The 20,338-nt window shown below is 34.7% G+C and overlaps 1 pseudogene; it reads right to left on the bottom strand.

Moving 5' to 3' along the window:
• Positions 1–17,125: 17,125 nt before the first annotated feature.
• LOC149564541 (receptor-like protein 53) lies at positions 17,126–19,969 on the bottom strand (annotated as a pseudogene).
• Between the last annotated feature and the right edge of the window lie 369 nt (positions 19,970–20,338).

Raw genomic sequence — 20,338 nt, 5'->3', positions numbered from 1 at the left:
AAACGCATTCATAAAAACCCAAAACCTGGTTTTCATTTCAACTTCCACCTATTTCTTGGAAGAAATTTCTTCCAATTTTCGAGCGAAATTGGCAGACGAAACCCGAAACCGGGTTATGCATTTGATGAACCAAACGCCACCATTTTCTTCCATAACCCAATTTTGGTGCTGAAAACCCTATTCCGCGCCCGGTATTCCCGTAACCAAACGGGGCCTTAAAGAACGTATATCCCACGTACAATAGGAAAATGCATTTTATAATCTTTAAATGCTATTGCACACAGTTTGTGTGGTGTCTTGAAAGAAGACACTGTTGTGAGAGCCAAAGTTTGCATGTGGGCCCGTGGTCGGATGGATGAATATTTGAGGTCGGTGTCAACGTGTTCAAAGCACAATTTTGAACCAAGGTACATGCACATTAATGTGGCAATGTTAGGAGGTGAGGCACGAGATTCAGCCATGTGGCACATCGCACAATAGGCACATTCCTGCATTATCAAGTTGCGCAAAAGATAAATAATGCAGGAAAGCGAATAATCGACACGTGTCACCGTGCCCAGGAAAATGATGACATGGCACCAAAGATTTAGATGCAACTAGATTGCGACAAGTGTCCCGATCCGATGATTCCCACAATCTTGCATTTCTAAGTTGCACCCAAAATAAATAATGCGAGAAAGCAGGCTCGTGACACGTGGCAACGGGCTTGCCCAGTAGTGACATGGTGGATGGTGCAGGTCCAGACCAATCAAGAAGCGCCATGTGGCACTAGTCAGATCAGTTTGACCCCAAATTTTGAGGGATGAAGAGAGATTTGGAAATAATAAAAAAATTCTTGTTATTATTCATTTTCATACTGGACATGCATGATTTGTTTTAAAATCAAAAGGGCTTTTTATAAAGTTTGAACCTTAGCATATTTTAAATTTTTCAAAATTTAAAATAGTCAAAGTTGCAGACAAGGTTTTATAAGCAGAGGAGTCATTTTCAAAAGGACTTTCAATGGATTTCTGAGATACAAAATAGGCAATGTTATATATCACCGAAATTGGGAGACGACGAACTATCCGATTTTGCAGTTGGTTTTTGCACAAAAAGTAGTTGGTTCATGCTACAAGAGGTTTTCTACTAGGTTCTTATCTTGCAACTATTTTTAGATATCAAAGCTCAGAACTAATTTCTAACAAGGTGATGACTTGAATATCAGTAAAAGATAATGGAAATGCAGCTAGGGTCGAATTTGTTCAGATTTACTCAGTAAAAAGCTTATTTTCACCGGCATCTTCATGAGGCAGATCAAATATTTTGGTGACTCAAAAGGGTTTCATCATTTCAACAGAGATATTTTGCAAGTCATTAACATAAATGATGAAACAAGATCATATCAGAATGGGAGATGGAAGGAAGAAGTTATTCAGTTATAGAGGATTACATTTCAAATGGACACTTGTCGCTTGAAGATTAGATCCGAGATTCTTTCCTTTTCTATATCTTTCTATCTTTCATTCGTTCTAGGGGTTCCAGTTTTTTATGACTAGGAGACCATTCGTGGTTCCAATCTTGAGTTCTCTTAGATCTGTGATACCATTTTTCTCAGTGATTCTTCCTGTTATGAATAGCATATTGTATTCCTTTTGAGGCATTTGTATTACACAGTCATTCTATGTGTATCTTTTGAGTTTTGTATGCAGATGTTGTATTCTTTTCAATGAAATTAATACAAAGAGCCTCAACTTTTAGTTTCATTATGATTCTCATCTCTTGCTATTGTTATTTGCAATGTTCTATGTTTAAGAACTAAGAGCTTGAACCTAGTTACATCCCCTTAAGGTTGTATATCAGAATAGATTTGCTATTGGAACAAAACTCCAAGTAAATGCTTGTTTATACTAATAGGATTACAGGTTACACCAAAAGGATATCACCATAAGTATGAGAGTTTTGATGAATATTGATGTTTGTTTGCAAGTCAAGCAGATAGACCATATACTTGAATATATGAGCATATTTTAGGTATCCATCTGTATGTGAAGATTTAGTTAGTGCCTAATGGATAAGGGACTAGTTAGCTTGAAGGATGCATGTTCTTTTCTGTTGCATACCTAATTGTGCTGAGAAACCAAATCAAAATGAATATTATTTTCCCAATTTATGTTTTGAAGAACTATAAGTGTAGGTCATGGCTTATTTGTGGTTACTTTCCTTGGTTATGATTAGCTACTGTGATTAGGATATTTACTAGCAAATTGAAGAAGAATATTGACCATATCTACTATAGAGGGTAGTCTTGTAATGAAGTATCAAGATAAATTAGAAAAATCTCTTAGGTTTGCTCACCTTGGCTTTATAGAGTCTATAGTGAAGTGAGTCCTGATATGACTCTATTAATTGGCCCAGAACTAAGATTTAGCCTTGCTGACTATAGGATTTAGCTCGTCCTTAGGTATGTCCCTAGTCTTTGTTTCTTGGTATCAGGTTTAAATCTACTTGGTATGTTCTTTACCAAAAAGAACACCAACAGAAGACACATATGGTTTTCATGTTGCTCCTCCTAGTAGGAGAAGTGAGTTTATATCATCCATTTTGTGTGACAAGATAGATGATCCAACTGGTAAAATAAATTGCATTAAAGGATTATGTGAAACATTTGGTGAATTGGCTCTATTTCCTTTGAAAATTGAAAATATTGATGTAACAAAAATATTGAATTGCAAAAGTTACAAGTATGTCTAGAATGAAACAAAGTTGGGGAAAGAAACAAAAAGGTTGGAATATGTTGAAGAGGAGTTTCCTATTCTAACATTTATAGACAGATTTAAGAAATTGATTCAACCTTATATTTGTCATGCATTTTTTGCAAAGTGGCATGCACAATAGTTTCAAACTTTCAGAGATAATTTTCCAATTGGAACAATTGTATTAGTTGTTGATTTTGCAGAGAACTATTCATTTGTTCATCAGAAAGCAATTCAATTAGATTATTACTTTAATAAGCAGGTCACTATTATGGTAAATGTTTTTTTATAGACATGCATAGTTAGATTTGGATGGTGTTCAGAGTACAGTTCAAGCATGAGTAATTATAAAGGAATATCATTTTTATATAAGTGATGATAAAGAACATGACATTCACTATGTAGAACATTGCTTCAATACATTCTTTTCTTATTTGAAAGAAAGAAACATAAATGTTGATAAACATTATGTTTGGTTTGATGGAAAATGTGAACATGATGGTGCTGGAGCTTGCATTAAATGTGCTTTGCAAAAGTATCAAATGAATTATCAGGGAGTTCATGTAAATGATGCACATGATGTTGTTGAATGGTGTAAGACTCATTTTGCATTAGATAAGGTCGGGACATCATCAACAATGAGTCAACAGGCACCATATAGAGTCTTTTGGGAGATACTAGGTATGGATGTGTACGTCTGTTTAACTTTTATGCAATTAAATTATAAAATCTTATTGTTAAGTTTTATTTTTGAATTCGTTGAAGTTTAAATTTAATTTTTCTATATTTTCAATTTAACGAACTTTCAGGTGTTAATAAAAAAAACATGCATGGTTGCAAGAGGATAGAAAAGACATGTTCCTTACATTCAATCATGAGTACAGATAATTGCAATTGGACATTGAAGACAAGAGAATACTCATGTTTTTGTGATAGTTGCATTGATGAAAACTATGAAGAATGCATCAATCAGACACATGGATATACAGGTGCATGGATTTCGGTACCACTTGATGTTACCGATACATTTGATAAAGAAGATAAAAATTTTGATGATATTCCATTGATTTCTGATGATTATAATCATATCTCTAGATTGGTAAAAGTGGGTGAGTATCATAAAAATTAATCTCAACTTTTTATTTAATTATCAATTTCAACTATTTTATATATATTGTACACATGCATTCATGTATACTTGTTATGCAGGAGATGTCTTTGTAGTGATTGCTAAGCCTGGAAATCATGAAGGTGTCAGTTATTATTTATTGCGATGTACTGCAAAGAGGGAGACTTATAATAAAGAAGTTCAAAAAAGAATTGAAATTGAAAATAAAGTAATGGGGAGGTTTTCCAGGCCAAGAATCACATATCCTTGCCCTCGAGTGGAACCTTTTAAATCCACTCCTCTCATAGAGATGTCATATACCCCACAAAGGCCACAATATTACATAGCTGAAGACTTTGAGGAAGAAAAGAGAAAACTGTGAGTATTACATGTAGAGTTGAATGTACAATATGAAGATAAACTGAGAAAGGCTCTCATGTATTTGGTAGATAAAATTGAATGATCATTGTTTTATGATCAATTAGCAAAAGTAATAAGCATATGGAAGAGATGAAAGCCCATGAATAGACATTGAAGCCCATTGTAAATAAGTGGGGAAAGAGAAGAAAAGAAATTACTTTTCTATGTTACTCTATTATGAGGTCTACCCATGACCATACTGAAAAAACATTTGATGTTGCTAATGATCTGTCAGATTTTGATGACAGAAAAGTTGCATTACAATTGAAGGTTGTTTCTTATCTAAGCAAGAATAAGAGTGAGAAATTTAATTTATTCCCTCGTGCTTTAGATAGAAAGAATAAATTTAACAATAAAGATGAATGGGCTAAGGAATTGGATGACTTATTCTATTTAAGAATGAATAAGGTCATCAATGAGAAAGGGCATGCTTGGTGGGCCACCATAACAGAGGAATTGGTGAAGGTCCAATTATTCTTTGATTCTTTAAAAAAAGATTCTGTTAGTATTGATAGGGAAGTTGAGTACATGCTTAGAAAGAAATGTGATATTTTGTAATTCAATTGGCCAGATGATACATTTTTTGACAAATGGATGGTAGATATTGCTTCTATTGAATAGTTTGAAGAAGCTGAAATAGATGATGATGAGGTATAGGAGGATTAAGTATAGATTGTTGATATAACAACACTAGGTCAGAGAAAGGATGAGGATAAAGGTTAGCAATCAATTTCAGTTACATGTTTGGAGGCCCAGGATGTGGACATGATAGAGGAATAAACAAGAGTAAAAGTAGTTTTGTCAATTTAGGATGAAAATAGTGAAAACCATCAAGTAGAAATTGATTTGTAAGTACTACAACAAGATTCATCATTGGCCAATATAGTAGCTACATATGTCAAAGATTCAAAATAGTGGCAACCACCCAAGAACCAATAGTTTGTGAAGATGTAACAGAAAGGGGACCTACCAAAGAATTGCTTGATGTATTAACTTTCTATTACACAAAGTTTTTTTCCTTTTGTGATTGTTTGCAAAGTGTAAATACCTTTTGTAAAAGGACACCTATCAATTCTCTATTCCTAAAGCTTGTTGCATCTCACAGTATATAAGTGAGATTTCAAGGCTAAAGAAGGGTCCAATATCTAATACAATTTGAGTCTACATTGAGTATGGTTTGGTCTAGTTTGATGTATGCAAACTTTTGATTTATTTTTTCTGTAAATACTTGGAATATATTGATATTGCAGGGGTCTAGTGTCTTTTCTAGAGTCATTTAGAGTTTTATTACAATTGTATGCAAATCTTCAAAATGAGATTAATATAAAATTGAACTATCCCCATATTTGTTCTTGCTAAATTTTGTCTCCTTTTTTATTACCTGGTTATTCTGATATTGTATGAGCAAAGCTTTTCCACGTGAATGCAATTCACTTAGGTTGTATGTTAATTCATTATTGCTATTGATTCAATGAATTAAGTAAATGCTTTAGTGAATTTGATGGAATTGCTATGGTAGTAGAAAGGATGTCTATAAGAATATATGGTAGTAGAAAGGATGTCTATAAGAATAAATTCTAGTGCAAATTGCTGATAATATTTGTTGTAATGCAACAAATCATATCTATAAATTGGAGTAGACTCTGAGTCTCAATGGAGTAGGCATTGATCTAGTTAATCTAGTATGTAGATAGGTAGATCATGAGTAAGCATCAAGTTTAAAATCAAAATCTGAAGAGAAATGAGAGCATCCCAAAAATTCATCTGAGATCAGTATGCACATCCTGTATACAAAAAATTTTGGTACTTCTAATCAGCAAATACAAGTGCATACTACTATGCCATAAAAATGGAAATAGACATAGTTGATTTCCCACAATTAAAACCTTAAAGGAAAGTGATTGCAATTTACCGATCTAAACAAAATTCAGCAGCATTATGACATACAGATTATTACTCTACAATCATAGAACTAGAAGAATTAGATAGAATAGAGAACACAAATATACGTGGGGAAAACCTTTTCAGGTAAAAAACCCCACCCTCCAAACCATCAAGCTAATGTATTATTCAGTAACAAGTTACAATACATTTTTAGCCTTCACATAGGGATTTACAGCTTGCTCCATTCTAGAGAAAATCTGGCAGCATAACCCTGTGTAAATATCTTCTCATCTCTCTCTTTCACACTCTTTCTCTCTATTGCATTACAACATGCAATACCCATTTTATGAACATCTTAAGACCCAACAAAATGCCCACAAAGAAGTTGGGCATTTTTCATGGCTCAACCACCAAGAAACATGCACAATGCCACATGTACATCCAATACCAAGAAAAGGGTTTCCATCCCTTGAATAGGCAATGACAGCTTGTCATAGAATCTGCCAAAAATAGCGGTCACAAGAGAATTGTAAGGGAATCCGTCATACCAACCTATTTTTGGCATATTCTCTTACACACACCAACCACTCATTCTTGGGTGCCCAAATAGGCCTCATGTCATAAGATGCTCTTACACCTGTCATAGCTCATTCCTTAAATAGCTCTTACTCATTATAGGAATCCGTCATAACCATTTCAACCATGATCTCCTTCACACACTTCAAGATGCCGACACATGTAAGTGATCAACATGCCAACTAGACATGTACACTCACATTTACATATTATTTGCAAAAATACATTTTACAAAACAAATAATAATAAGAATAGGAATTATACAAGGTTGAGACACCTTATTCCTAACATTCTCCCACTTGTCGAACACCTTGTAAGAGCAACACGAACATAACAAGAACTAACCGCTATAGGCCGAAAGGCCCATAGACTCTGAACACCATCTGAACTTCTCAATGCCCACTGATTTCATTAGTGCATATACAACATTCTTCACAGTATCTACCTTCTCCAAATTTACCTTTCCATCTTCCACCATATCTCTCACAAAGTGAAACTGCACATCAATGTGCTTCGTTCTGGCATGGAAAGTTGGATTCTTCACAAGGCAAATAACACTCTGACTATCACACCAAACAGTAATCTATTTTGCATCAACACCAACATCAAAACACAATCTCTTAAGCCAAATGGCTTCCTTACAAGCATCAAAACTGATGAAACTATATCATCACAGCCATCCATGAAACAACATAAATCATAACATATGCTCTCGTGCTCCAACTAGACACCTATCCAAATAACACAAGCATAAGATCCATGCAATAAAAAAGGCTACACACACTGCCACCACTCCACTGTGCTCATTAGCTACATAGAAGCATCAAAAATATCAACTTCTTAGCCCAACAAAACTGTGAAGTCATCCTCTAGAAAACAAGATAAAACATCAGCCAAAACAACAACCAAACTGATTTGTCCAATCTAGCTGATAAACCCACAAGATTGAAAATAGAATCCATAGTAAATGCTAACTCATCTAATCACCCATACCTCAAAGGTATTGAACACCAGAAAACTCATGCCAGCAACATAACCAACCCATAAACTACAACCTCAAGCTCTATGCGCAAACCAGTCGATGAAGACCAAACACATACAAGAACTCCCACTGCATGGATAATGTCAAATCTGAAAAATCAAAGGCATACTGAGTCTACTGATAAGAACACAAAGAAAGTGAAACCATGTAGTACCAAGGACCATCCATAAAGATATGCAAATCCTGTAGCAAAATCACTGCAAGAAACATCTCTCTCATCCAGTCTCCACAAATCTCCTATGTTCTTCACATCCAACAAAGACAAGAGATAAAGGAACTAGCTTTTCATCACCAAAAATAATGAAGTACAAGTGATAACAATTGGCCACATAGCTCCAACAAATCTCAAAAAACAATGTTGTGTGAACCCAAACATTCAAGAAGATAACCAAGACCAAAGAAAGAAGCTGCAAACCATAAGCATGTAGCATGTCCTTCTACAAACACTTCTAAATGTCAACTGTGCCATGTATGATCCCCTTCATAGCCCCAATAGAAAAGCCACAACTACATCTAAAACTATTCAACCTCAACAAATCAAACATAATCTGATATAATAAATCTACATGGATGTAAGCCTCTCAAAGAAGATCAATCAATTCCATTTCCCATTTTAGGAAATCAGCCAACTACCATCTCCTATTGTCATCATAAATGAAAGTACACCTCAAGGAGATAATCATGTTATCCATCTCTCACAATGAATCCTCCAGAACCGTCTAACTGTAGCTCAAGATCCACAAATATGAAAGAAAAAATAAAGCACTTGAAAGTAACATTGGGAAATACCTCTCAAGTGACAAACTGCCAAGTAGACCAAGAGTGGGGAATGAGAATTCTCCTCCAAGATATGCAAGTCACCCTATGACTTATCAAAGAACAATCTCCTCATAGGTCTCTATTGAACTCACGTCCAACAAAGGTGTAGGCTCCTCAAACTTTCTGCTGAAATCTCATCAAGAGTATACATCTCAACAACATGTCTCTCATCTCAAGAGAACTCTAGCCTCACCTAAGTCTCCAAGTATCCACAAGCACCTGTAATCAATCACTCCATGCAAAACTCCACTGCAACATAGCACTATCATGAAGTATCAAGAAAATGATCAAAGTACTTAATTCCAAGAAACTAAAAAAAGATCAATGTCAAAGCTCCAACCATGGAATCAGGAACATAATCATGACATCATGATCAAAACCATCTCCTCTAAAGAGATAACATGCTTCATGTGATCATATCAAATAACTGTATCATGTCATAACTCTAAACTAGTAATAAAGAGAGAACCATGACATAAAAGCCACCATGATAACATATCAAATAAAAGCATAAACAACATCTATACCAAGGACCCCTTGAATCCTAAAGATGTCAACATCTCCAATCGCATGAAGATACCATCTCCAACTAGTGAACCAACAAATATGAAAGACCCTTCTGCAGCAACAGGATCTAAGGCATCCTCCAACATCTGCAACACTAAAGAAGATCATCCATCACCATATGATGGAAAAATACAGCCATTGCTAAAGCTCCCACTGATGTGTGATACCAAGATCTCCAAGCATATGACACAATATCCTCAAAAACTGAAAATCAGATTGGGTGAAACCAAGATCTCCACACTAAGGAAATTCACCAGGCTTTAGAACTCCATAACTGACTATCCAAGTACTCAAATATCATCCATCCTCTCATCTCAAAGCAACCACACAAATGCACAAGTGACCACAAACAAGGTCAGCTAACAAGTCTGTACCAACACTAAATCAAATCTGGTGGATATAGATAGTCCACATCCAAGTTATCCCACTGCAATTAAATGGGTGGCCTACCCACCTGACTGCATAACTTGTAGATCCAATCATTGCAACATGCAAACCCACTATCACATTAGTGACATATACAAATGAGATCAAAGAGAATAATCATGTAGACAACATGAATCAAACACCAGATCAAGCACAAATCTAATTTGCCAATTATGTGCACATCAAGCACCATAGTCCAGGAATCCAACAAAGCATCACCATAGAAATGCCGAGTGACTAATCATGTACCAACATCTCTATGCAGAGAAAGAAAAACACCTCCTCTCACCATGCACAAAGAATGCATGCATGCAGTACTGCAACTCTCATCCGATACTACTCTAAAGGAACAAGAGTCCAGAAAATAGCTCTTCAGTAGATCTACAAAAAACCACAAGATTTTTATTTCAACATGCAAAACTTGCAAAAAAATTGTGTTTAAGAACACCCATGCACATCCACACCCACTTCTCATCTGGAAGACTCAAATTCTGAAAAAAAATACCAAACAACTGAACCCAGAATAATGGATTATCATAGATGAACATCACCATAGATTTTTAGAAAAATATATAAACCCCTCGAATCCAATGAACAAGAATCCAAGCCATGCATGTATAAACATCCAAGAGGAAAAAATAGTACTGGAACTTCAGGCCCACTTGTAGACCAATCCCACAACCACTACTAGTACATGCATCTGAGAGAGAGAGACTATCCAGCAGCTTCCAAATCATCCAATGATCAACTCCATAGTCTCAATGCATTCCAGGTAACAAAAGAGATACCTTCAAATACCCATGCATCAAGAGTTATTCTGCTGTCAACCAAGAGCTCCAGATCAATGTCATTTCAACATGACCAACTCTATTTTCTCTAACTTCACCATCCTTCAAGAAATGTCTGCTGTCTCCTGAAAGAATAAATCAACTACAAGACTTCCACTCATCAAAGGATTAATTATCAGTCAATTTCTTCAAAACAAACTTCTTCAAGCTCTGCAAGCTAAGAAATCTTAATAGAAGAAATACCTAGAACCAAAAACTCTATGAATCCTCCCATGCAAACAACATGCAATTCAAAAAAATGGGCTCTGATACCAATTGAAGGGAAATGAGAGCATCCCAGAAATTCATCTGAGATCAGTATGCAAATCCTATATACAAAATTTTCTGGTACAACTTCTAATCAACAAATACAAGTGCATACTACTATGCCATAAAAGTGGAAACAAACATAGTTGATTTCCCACAATTAAAACCTTAAAGGAAAGTGATTGCAATTTACCGATCTAAACAAAATTCAGTAGCATTATGACATATAGATTATTACTCTACAATCATAGAACTAGAAGAATTAGACAGAATAGAGAACACAAATATACGTGGGAAAAACCTTTTCAGGTAAAAAACCCCACCCTCCAAACCATCAAGCTAATGTATTATTCAGTAACAAGTTACAATACATTTTCAGCCTTCACATAGAGATTTACATCTTGCTCCATTCTAGAGAAAATTCGGTAGCATAACCCTATGCAAATATCTTCTCATCTCTCTCTTCCACTCTCTTTCTCTCTATTGCATTACAACATGAAATACCCATTTTATGAACATCTTAAGACCCAACAAAATGCCCACAAAGAAGTTGGGCATTTTTCATGGCTCAACCACCAAGAAGCATGCACAATGCCACATGTACATCCAATACCAAGAAAAGTGCATCCATCCCTTGAATAGGAAATGACAGCTTGTCATAGAATCTACCAAAAATAGCAGTCACAAGAGAATTGTAAGGGAATCCATCATACCAACCCATTTTTGGCATATTCTCTTACACACACCAACCACTCATTCTTGGGCGCCCAAATAGGCCTTATGTCATAAGATGCTCTAACACCTATCATAGCTCATTCCTTAAATAGCTCTTACGCATCATAGGAATCTATCATAACCATTTCAGCCATGATCTCCTTCACACACTTCAAGATGCTGACACATGTAAGTGATCAACATGCCAACTGGACATGTACACTCACATTTACATATTATTTGCAAAAATACATTTTACAAAACAAATAATAATAAGAATAGGAATTATACAAGGTTGAGACACCTTATTCCTAACAAAATCAACTTTATTTTACTATTTCAAGAGTTTCAAGGGTGGTCAGCACTTGTTCGCATGTAACTTTTAAGTTGTAGCTAGCTACTATTGCTAGAAATACTTGCAAATCGAAGAAGAATTATAACCAAATTTGTTTGTAAGGGGTGTATATCATCTGGAACTTTCAAGCAATGGATTACTTATATATATGTAAGGGATAGAAGATGAGAATTAGAATGAAACTAATAAAATTCACATACAACAACATTTATTCTAAATCATCCCTTAGGTATACCCACCTTGGTTCTATAGAGCCTAAAGAGTAGAAAGCTAGTCTTGGTTTTGTTGAAGTTGGTTCCAAATGATATGCAAACATAATTGTTAATTGAATGTATCTTATCCTTAGATTTATGAGTATTATTATCTTGGTATTGAATCTTTGTTGATTCAATAGTTGAAAAACACCAACACGATGAGTTTATATTTAGTGGAAAGGTGCTTAAGATGAAGATCCCATTGAAGGGTGTCAAGAAAGACACACAAGATGTCTTAGATCCACTACAAAATAGGGATAAGATATATGAAAGACTGATAATGAATGTAGAGATTGGAAGGGATGAGAATGTGGACATCAACAATAGAGCTCAACATATTTTCCAATTGACAAGAGAATGGATCAAGAAACCATTTAAACTTGATCTAGTTCCCTAGGTCATTCCTCTTCAAGCCACAACACATCCAACTAGGGGTAAACATGAAAATGTTACAATACCAATCTTCCCTACTCAATCACCAGTGAGGTCAAAAATGTTATATCAATATGAGAGTGAGGTTGAGTACTTTAGGGAAGATAAAGGGAAGAACAAAAGGAAGATAGTGACTAAGGGAAATGAACAAAAAATCATGCCCAACCATCTCAACAACTGCAACAAGATTCGACACAACTAGAGCCTCAAGATGAGTAAGTAGCTCAAGTCCAAGAAACTAAGTGTGTGCCTCCTTTAGGAGAGGAATAGGAATTAGAAGAGGAAGAACAAAAGGTGTCACCAGCTAGTCAAGTGGAAGAAGCCTCCCCCTCATCACCTAAGAAGGCTAGGATTAAGTCTACTATGGGAAGAACATGAATGAGAAAATTGAAGAAAAAGAATACTCCTCCCCCACAGGTTCTAGAGACCATCCCTTAAGCTAATGCATAAGAATAAGAGGATGAACTAATGGATAATGTTCCCTTGAGTCAGAGGACTTGCTCAACTAGGGATATGGAAGATGAGAGAAGAAAAAGTTCCACCATGACACCATTATCCATCCCTAGGAAACCTATTCAAGTTACAACTTCAGAAGATGAGCAACACAAATGGATTGAAGACTAGAAGGGGCAAGAAACAAATGTATGTAACATTTCTAATTTTGACTTTATGCCAGTAGGAACTGAGATGGTGGGTGAAAAATAAATGACACTCCCATGAGCCAACCCTTAGGAGAGGATTGGAATCAATTGCCACCTCTACCTTAAGGACCTCTAGGCCTACCACCCCTACTATCTTAGGAACCATCATTTTTTGACAAAGGCTTAGTCACCCTGCTTCCTTCTACCATATAAATAGAAGAACATAAAGTAGAGGATGAAGAGCCCAAACAAATTCCAACTAATGAAGTACCATAGGAGGGTCAAATCCCAAAAGAACCTCAACAAACTCTTCATGATATAGAGGCAAAGACCATGGCTATAGTAGACAAAGAGACTCCAAGCATAGATCTTTCTCAAAAGGAGAAGACACCAAAAAGGAGTGATAAGAGGAAGTATCTTGCAATACAAACCCCTTATTCAACCAAACACAAGTCTCTAATGGGTACTACACAAGCCTGTCTGAAGAGGGAGGTTATGGTTTGACAAAAGAGGTAGCTAAATGTAACTATAGATGAGAGAATAGAAGAGTTAGTCAAAGCTATCAAGAAGCTTGAGCCACCTATGGGTGGTGCACAACCATTGGCCTTCATTATGAAGAACCAAGATCAAGACTTGTTTACACATATAGCCATCCCTCCTCCACATGCTGACACCAAAGATTTGACTCATACTAATTACCAAATTAGGAAGACCCTATTAGGAAATCCCATGATAGATATTGATAAAGTTTTGATCACTATGGGCATAAAAGAAGTGTTCAAGTAGATGGAAAAAAATAAGTCATAACTGTTGATGCTGAGAAAATAAAATGGGATTATGAGAGGCTATCTACATAGAATAATGGGCCCAATAGACTCAAATCATTTATAAATCACTCTTGTTGCAATATTAGAGAGGAAGGAAAAGGGGATAATTCAGATGGATCCATTTTGGGAGCATGTCAGCAATGGTGTGACAATTTTGAATAGAAGGGCATATAGATAATAAAAGGTAATTTGAACTTGTTGCATTATGTTTAGTCAAGTGCAGATAAATTGGTATCTATAGTGAACCAAGATTTTTGGGTTAATGGATGAGGTTCATACTTGGGCAAAAAACTTATAGATTTTGACAAAAATAAAGGGTCAGATGTATCGTACACTCATGGAAGTGTATATAGCTGAAGTGATTGATAAGCTCAAAGATTGGATTGAGAAGATAGCTACCATAAATAAGGTTATGGAAGGACTTTGTAAAGATATTTAGAAGTTAAGGGACCAGAATCAAGAGCATAGTTTAAGGATGTTTTTAAAGTTGACCATATATGATTGGTATCAAAAGATATAGTAGACCTTATAAAGATATTAATTGTTTTCATTTAGTATTAGGGTGGGTGGGAAAAAAGTTGAAATAGATTTTGAAATGGTTTTAGATATTTCAGAACTACAGATTTCTCAAACCACCACTTTTTGGCACACCATGATCCTACACATACCCAGAGAAGTACTATGATGCTGCTACCCTTGAGATTTTTGAAGATGAGTCAAAGATAAAGCTCAAGTCAATGCAATTAGGTGTCCAAAAATTCTAAAGAACTTTTGAAGATGCTTCATCTAATGAAGATATTAGGAAAGCATTTAAGACTGAAGAGGTATTGTTGGAACTAGACACTAAACTCGAGGATTTTGTGGAGATCTGTATAGACGTCAGAAACTACTAACAGATAGTTAAAGATAAGTATAAAGAATTGGATTTTCTAGAGGCTTCTCAAGAAGTGGAGATTATAGAGAAATTAAAGAGAAAAAATCTAGACATCGCTCTCGTATAAAGGGTAACAAAAACCAAAAGTTAGAAATTAATTTTTGACATGTTGGGAAAATCTTGGATTTTTGGAACCTGACGACAAGGTGCATAGGTGCGTTATTCACAGAGGTGTGCTGACAATTTTGAAGAAGTAATAGTGTGCCAACAGTTAACTATTAGTTCCTAATTTAGAGATTTCTATGCAACAAAAACACATTTTGATGATAGTTTAACTCCTAGAAATGCCCATAGAAGGTCAAGCTTCCATTTTTAGAGCTTCTAGTGAGTTTCAAATTCTCTTGCAACATCCTTCTTCTTCTCTTCTTCCTTTTTTATTATTTTAAGTCTTGTAAAGGATCATGCAGCCATGAATTGATATAAACAAGGGTGCAGACCCACTTAACACCATTCAGAGAGTTAGTTTGTATATAATTAGATTTGTTTTATTAGTTTTAAGCATATATTTGCATGAAGAGAGCTCTCACTCTCAATAAAAATTGAGGATAGAGTTCCTTATAAATTCAAGAATGTAATATGTATTCTAGGTCATTATTTTGATGCGATAATATATGCTATTGGTGCTCTCATTCTGAGTGTAGTTATTCTCTCTGGAGTGTGTTATTTGTTGTGAATTCTTGTTCATGAATTATAATTGAGCCAATGGTTCTATTGTGTTGATTTGATTGTGTGATCTTTTAGTTCTAGTGTTTACCATGTGTTGATGAACTCTATTGACATATTGAGATGGAGAAGACATCACCTTATTGTTCTTACATTACTCCTTGTCTCGTAGGAACACACTTTCTATGGCCTTGCAATTCGATGAAAAGTGAAACATCTTTTGATTTTTACTAAGTTCTCATTGATGATTGCATCAGTGGATTTTAAGAAGTGCTACTCCAATTTTTCATTTGTTTCCTACCTTATTTTTTCAATGATTTAACTCGCAAATGTGTTGTTACCATGGTTTATGTCCATTAGGAATTGCTCTTTCAAGTTATTTTATTTAATCTCCCATTACTTTACATTTGTTATTTGTTTTGCTAACACTTGGTTAAATTAGAAAGTCATATAGTTGCATTGATATATTGCATTCATTATAATACAAAAAATACCAAAAACATATCTCTTTTGTGGTTACTTTCAAAATATCAAGTTACAAATCTTATTCGAATTAGTTGGACTAGCAAAGGCCTCTTCATGAAAACATACATTTATTTTCAATTGAGCAGATTTTAGTAGGTCACAAGATCACCTAGAACCTTGGAGTTGATCCCAAATTAGCTTTTCAAGAGAGAAATTCAAAAAGATTCCTACAATTAAAAATCATAGAAATGACATCTCAAAACTACCCTGAACACACAATAGGTATGGAAATCTCATAAGTAATGCAATACCTGTAGCCAAATTGTAATCAAATATGAAAAATGTAAGGATTATCAAAAGTAAAGAAATTTTGAAATTGTTACAATAAAAATAAAGAAAATTATCTTTGGCTTACTATTATTAAGGTTTATTGGTTCGAAAGGTTTAAACAATCTTGCTTCATTTGAGAAAGTGTCATGAAATCAATGGATTCAAATATAAGTTTACTCTTTGGCACTCTGCAATCTATTTTCTCTAGGTATGTCTATCTACACATTCAATAATGTTAGGGAAACCAATTCAAATAATACGAAAGGGCTGATATTAGATCTTGTGTTGCCACAATGGTTATGTTAGTTAAGAAAACTCTAAATTGAATATTTTTATTTTTTAAGTTTTTCAATAGAATATAATCATCAAATTTTTGGAATGTGGTAAAAACAATACCAAAATTGTGAGCTATGCCTCTATTGCCTTTGAAATTCCTAAACCATAAAGATTCTTGCTTGCTATTTCTGGATATATGTTGGTCCACTTGTGATTGGAAGTAATATATTGTGTTCTTGGGCATACAAAGACATCCACTGACACTAAACTTGTAAGGGCTACTCTTTTTCTTCCGTTGAATTTTTTGTTTCATTTGTTTTTAAGAAAAAATCTTTAGTAATGTATTTTGATGAATCAAATCATCTTTTTTTATTGAAAATATGAAATCCCATGCTCTATACAACTGTTGGTGGAATGTAAGCTTTTTTCACCTGCATTCCAGAAAATATGTGATTTACTTGGAAAATCATTAACAGAACAAATAAAATTTGTGAATTAAACTTACTTTGTCTTCATGTTGAATATATAGACATAAAGGAGATCAAGATCAAAAGATATAATCATTATATTGTATTGTAAAATATTTTTCTAAATGCTTGGAAAAGGTAGTCAATAGTATCATCCATTACTCTAAAACATTTTACCCTCCAAGATTCACTGAAACACAACATCCAAATTAAACTTGAAAATCCAAGTGCATTTCCCATTCCCATTCCCACATCCCACCACATATCTTCTCTTGACATTTCTTTATTTTCTTCATCATCAATGGAAGAAATAAGATGATTTCTTGAACATGACAAACTAATTTGTAGGACACATAGATCTAAATTGTTGGAAAATGATGAAGCATTAAATGTCATCATTTGTCCTCCTTGTGGTAACACACTTGGTAGGTTATTATGAGAGACATCAACGTAGTTCAAATATGTAAGATGTATCAGCTCAATAGGAAACATCCCAAAAAATTCATTTCTAGAAAGGTCAAGTGATTCTAGCCATACCATGCTTTCCAAAGATTTTGGAATCTCGCCACTAAAATGATTTCGTGAAACATTGAGAGTTATCAATCCTTTAAGGGATTGAATATCACAAGGTATTTTTCCCATTAAATTGTTGTCTGATAGATCAAGACATTTTAAAAATCTCAATAATCTCACATACTCCATGTCTCATCCTTTGTTTTTGATGATTATACTATCTATGTAAATGATACCACCATCTATAAATTATTCAAGAGTTTCTATGTTTTCTGTTTGATTTTGCATTGCAGTCAAGTTCATAAAGCCACTTGGAAAAATGCTGGAAAATTTATTGCTTGAAAAATATAATATTTGAAGACTTTGTAGTTTTGATAATTCTAAGGGTATCTAGCTGACAAATCTATTTTATTTCAATATCAAGATGCAAAGCCTTTGCAAGCTTTCAAACCACATATAAATACCCCCATGCATATTGTTATTCCTCAAATCTAAGATTTCCAAGGAGGTACAACTTCTAAGGGACAATGGTATGTCCCTATTTAGCCTATTCAAACCCAATTTCAATGTTTCCTGTTGAGTTAGGTTCCCAAATATATTTGGAATATTGCCCTTAAGATCATTGTTTTACATATTTAGCATGGATAACATGGAGCATTGGTATAAACTTGATAGAATGTTACATCTAAGCTTGTTATTTGAGAAATTCAAAACTTCTAAATTATTTGACTCACAAATAGAATGTGGAATGACACTAGTCAAAATTATTTTTGCTAGTGACAAAAATTGAAGAGCTTGTCTAGTTTTACCAATTCTTGTTGGGATGGGTCCATGAAATAGATTCTCTAAAAGATCTAAGAAGTTCACATTTTGTAGAGGAAGGGGAATATTTCCTTCTAACTTATTATTATGCAAATCAATAATTGAGTCTTCATTATAATTATGCTCAAATCCAAGCAACTTGAGATGTAAATTACCTACAAATTGATTAGAAGAGAGGTTAAGATAATAAAGGTGCCCAGAATCCCATAGCCAACTAGGAATACTTCCACTAAGAGATTTTTCAAAAAAATCTAGTCTATGTAAAAAGTATTGAGTTGAAATGAAAGCTGAAAAATTTCCTTGTATATTACAAGATCCTAAATCCAAGTATTGAAGTTGAAAATTAGGAATATAACTGGCATTCACTTTTATAGTCAGCATATTCTTAGAAAGAGATAACTCTTGAATATTATGGAGTTTATCAAAAATAGAAAGTGTCAATGTTGCATTTAGTTGGTTGTGTCTAAGATCAAGTGTCTTTAATTTGGTGAGCTTGCCTAAGAAGGTTGGGACTGTGCCATTCAAAAAGTTAGAACTTAGGTCAAGATATGTGAGCTTTGATAGCTTACCTAAAAATGCTAGGATGTGACCACTTAAAGAATTGGAACTTAGGTCAAGATATGTGAGCTTTGATAGCTTACCCAAAAATGTTGGGATATGGCCACTTAAAGAATTGGAACTTAGGTCAAGATATTGGAGCTTTGATAACTTACCCAAAAATGATGAGATGTTACCATTGTGAGAGCCTCCTTGTAAGGCAAGATGTCCCAGTTTGGAAAGGAAACTTAAGAAGGGTGGGATTGTTTCATTCAAAGAGCTAAAGCTTAACTCAAGATATGTAAGTTCTAATAACTAACCCAAAGATGTTGGGATGATGCCACTCAAGGAATATCCCAAAGAAAGATGTGTGAGTTTGGAAAGGTTATCCAATTCTCGGGGGATTGTACCATTCAAAGAATTAGAACTCAGCTCAAGATATGTGAGCTTTGAAAGCTCACCAATAGATGATGGAATGGTGCCACTCAAAGAGTTTTGAGAGAGATCAAGGTGTGTGAGCTTTGATAGATTTCCTAAAAATGTAGGAATTATACCATTCAAAAGATTCCAATATAGATCAAGATATGTTAAGTTAGAGAGATTGGTGATCTCTTTTGAAATTTGACAAACAAAGTTAGAGTCATACAAGATTAAATACCTAAAATTGTTGAGCTTGTAAAACTGTGAAGGGATTGCAAGAGAAGGGGAGAAAGCATTTGAAGTCAAGTTCAAGTGCTGGAGATGTCATAGTTGGAATAGTCCTCCATGGAGTTTCGTCCATGACATGAATGGCTAGAACTCATCACGATCCCATGATGCATCAAGGGACTGAGGACTGAGATCCAGGGAGATGACATGAGCAGTGATTGGGTGGCACATCACTCCCTCCCATTCAGACCAATTAAATCCCTTCCACGATTGTAGAGTGTTGAAAGAGGAAGTGAAGTTAAGGCCCTCTTTCAAATCTAGCAGGGAATTCCTATCATTTGCATCACATGATTCATATGAACAAGGAATTCCTCTCATCAGAATTACTAACAACAACATCATCATCATGATAGCCTTCATTGCAAATTGCTCTACACTTCACCTATTATTCCTTCAAATATCTCTCTCTCTCTCTCTCTCTCTCTCTCTCTCTCTATGTGGAGGAAAATGATGGTAAACTTAGCTGATTTATAGTAGTGTCTCTTCTTAGAGTGAAAGTAGGGAGCAATCTCCTCCATTTTAAATTTCTACTATTGTATGTACATGATTGTGGCCTTGCCTAAGGGTCTGTTTGGTTTCTGGCATAGGAATTGAAAATTAGAATAGAAAAATGGAATGAGAATGGGAATAGAAAAGGGCAATTCTAATCCTATTTGGTTCACTTGGAATTTGATTGATAATATGTTAATCCATTGTTTGGTTGTACAAAAATGGAATAGGAATAAGGTT

This window comes from Cupressus sempervirens, chromosome 3 (assembly GCF_028749045.1).
Source record: "Cupressus sempervirens isolate cs-2001-9-10 chromosome 3, ASM2874904v1, whole genome shotgun sequence".
Lineage (NCBI taxonomy): Eukaryota > Viridiplantae > Streptophyta > Pinopsida > Cupressales > Cupressaceae > Cupressus > Cupressus sempervirens.
This window is presented reverse-complemented; position numbering and strand designations above follow the sequence as displayed.